Source organism: Ixodes scapularis, unplaced genomic scaffold (genome assembly GCF_016920785.2).
Source record: "Ixodes scapularis isolate PalLabHiFi unplaced genomic scaffold, ASM1692078v2 PGA_scaffold44__24_contigs__length_19508400, whole genome shotgun sequence".
In the NCBI taxonomy this organism is placed as follows: Eukaryota; Metazoa; Arthropoda; class Arachnida; order Ixodida; family Ixodidae; genus Ixodes; species Ixodes scapularis.
In genome coordinates, this window is record NW_024609873.1 from 16000226 (window position 1) to 16003663 (window position 3438).

Below are 3438 nucleotides of genomic sequence, written 5' to 3' on the forward strand. Positions count from 1 at the left end.
AACAGGGCAACAAGAATTGACACAACAATTCTGAATGAGATGTTCCGTCAACGCCTTCCAGAACAAGTGCCCATGATCTTGAGCGCAACGACGACTAACTCGATTGCCACTCTGGCTCGTATGGCGCCCAGATTATGGATGAAGGTGGTTCTAGCACTTCTGCCCTGGAACAAAGCACATCAGCCCGCCACCTACGCCATCTGAGGTTGGAGCTCAACTCACTCAAATCATGGACTTCAACAGCCGCATGTAGGTCAGGGTGGACCAGGTGAGTCAAGAGCTCCGCAGGCTACGCGTACGACCGTCGCCTTCTCCGACCACGAAAGAGAATGTCCGCCGCCACCAGAATTACGCACGCCACGAGTCCACCCACTCCGAATCAGAGGTATGCTGGTACCACCGACGCAAAGGACAACACGCAAGACAATGTCGCCCGCCAGCGTCGAGAGCCCCCCCCCCCCCCACGCTCAGGTCGACTGTTCTACGCCCCCAAACACCGAACGAACGAACGTTTCCTGGCAGACACTGGTGCGGAGGTGAGCGTTGTACCCCGTACGATGAAAGAATGTCGGCAAAGCCAAGAATCTCCGCCACTCGAAGCAGTATACGGGTCTTCAATCAAGGCGTACGGGGAAAAGTCGCAGACACTGGACATCGGGCTCCGCAGGACGTTCGGCTGGCTTTTCACCATCACCGACGTCCAACAAGCCATAATCGGAGGAGACGTCTTGCGAAGGTTCGCCGTCACAGTTGACTGAGAAGGAACATGAGAAGGACGCGAAGCTGCGTGTCGACATCGACAAGCAGCTTCGCGTCCAAGTTCTCTTATCAAAGGTGACGTTCCCAGTCCGTCTCTACTACGAGCGGAAGTGGACAATCCATGAAAGAACGTTGTAAGCTAGTTTCCTCAAGTCTTCCGCCCACCGGCCCCTCATGAAAGCGAGAAGCACAACGTCACTCATCACATTGAAACCCAGGGCCCCCCGGTTTCAGCAAGACCACGACGTTTTACAACCGACCGTTTTCGGATTGCCAAGGATGAGTTTGACCACATGCTCGAACTTGGTTATATACGGTCTTTCTTCGAGTCCGAGGTCTTCCCCACTCTACATGGTACCAAAAAAAGACGGAGACTGGCGACACTGTGGGGACTATCGAGCACGTAATAAGTCTACGGTGCCAGATCGCTACCCGATCCCACATATTCAAGACCTCGGCAGCATGGTAGTAGGGGCCACTATTTTCAGCAAAGTGGATTAGGTTAAAGCCTACCACCAAATCCCCATCAAACCTACAGACATTGCCAAGACTGCGATCGTCACACCGTTTGGTTTGTTCGAGTTCTTGAGAATGCCGTATGGACTTCGAAACGCCGCGCAAACATTCCAACGTTTTGGCGATCAAGTGCTTCGCGGCTTGACAGTCACATTCGCTTACATCGATGACATCTTGGTGTTCAGTCACACACCTGAAGAACACGCCAACCATTTGCGACAGCTCTTTTCTAGGTTGCAAGAACACGGGCTCGTCGTAAACGCGACTAAATGTGAGTTCGGTGTCAAGGAATTACGTTTTCTTGGATACCACGTAAATAGCCGCGGGATCCGAACACTGCCTGAGACGGTCGATATCATCGAAAACTTTCCAACATCGACGACGACAAAGAAGCTCCGTGAGTTCTTGGGATTAATGCGAAAGCATTAACTGTCCCATAGAGCGAAGCTGGCATTTTCTGTAGCAGCGAGAAACGGCACCTAAATTCCGTCTGTAAATCAGCCAACAGCGGGACCCAAGTCCCCATTGGCTGAGCAAAACAGCACGTAAAGTGTCATTGGTCAAAAGCACAGCAACGCAGATGCTTCGTCACGGAAGCCGGCGGGACGATCAAGGTCAGAGCGGACGCGCCTCAGAAATAAAACAATTGGAAAAGCCCCGCTACGTAGGGGCATTGTCACGGAAGCCGTGGAGCCGGCGGGCGGCGGGGGTGCCGCGCGTGCGCAGTTGGCGAACTAGATGTCGGAGCGCCGTGTGAAAAGGAAAGACGTGGCGCGCTGGTTGTAGAAATGCTTTCGCGTTCCTATACGTAAGCCCTCTTAAGTGTCTTCGTTTAATTTTTTTCGTATAGGAGCCAACACAAGCGCTGTGCGTTTGCGTAAACGTCGCGTGCTCCGCGATGTGCATGCGCGTCGTCGCCTTGCGTCAATCCGAGAGTCCGAAGTTTGGGCTCCGAGAAAACAGCCAGCATAGAGCACGCACCGCTAACACTAACGTACAGCGTACACATGTGTGGCACTAACGTACTAACGTACACATGTGTGGCAAATGATTACACAATTGCTTCAAGAAGTTATCAATTACAAGTGATTTTATTATTTTTTAGTAAGTAAAATAAAAATATGTTTTCGTCCCCATATGAGATTAGCCCGTTGCTCGAAATTCGTAGAAAATCGGCCTCTCTCACCCGCCCGTAGCTTTGACAGCGCTGCGGGCAGCTAGTTGACCAACTAGCTGCGGGCAGCTAGTTGGTCAACTAGCTGCCCGCAGCGCTGTCAAAGCCACGGGCGGGTGAGAAAGGCCGATGTTCTACGAATTTAGAGCAACGGGCTAATCACATATGGGGACGAAAACATATTTTTATTTTACTTATTAAAATTAATAAGATTACTTGTAATTGATAACTCCTTGAAGCAATTTTGTATTCATTTAAAGGCATTTATCAGTAAGTAATCGCAAAAGTAATATGATTACTTGTGAAAGCACTAAATTACTTTCAACCGTCACTATTTTTCCTTTCCTTCGTAATCACGCCCCTTGTTCCTAGAAGCTTTCCATAAAAGACTTCTGAAATCAACTCTCCGACAAGGTAATGGTTTACGACAGCAAAAATGGCTTGATTAAGAACATAGGCTGTTTATATTTCGGTATTTGTAATCCAACAATTGACAGTAAAATAGTCCTGTTATCAAACCGGCAGAAAAACCTGTCTTCAGCTTCTCGAGTGATCGGAAAAGTGAAAGATAAAATTATCAAGTAAGTGCCAATTACTTTTCCCTCCCAAGTCATTAAATACTATAATATATGGCTTTTTGACCAAGAGTAAGTGTTATTGTAATCGTTTACTTTCTAAATAGCGTGTACAAGGTGAGACAAAAAAAATACGTCTGGGACACAAAAAAAGAGGCTATGGGCACTTTTTCAACTGCTTGGGCTACGCTTTCCCCTCGGTTTCTTCGGTAAGGGTTGTCACATGCCTCACCTCCGACGCTATATTTGGCTCGAAGGGACCGTAGCCTTTGATCTTTGCCAAGTTGTGGTGAAACAAGCTGTAGAGGAAAGGGAGAGCGTGGGAAGGCAGGCGGCGGAGTGTCCGTTAGCGCATTAATGCCTGCATACTTTCACCGTCATTACCTTAATTAACGCCACCAGATGGAGGCGTGC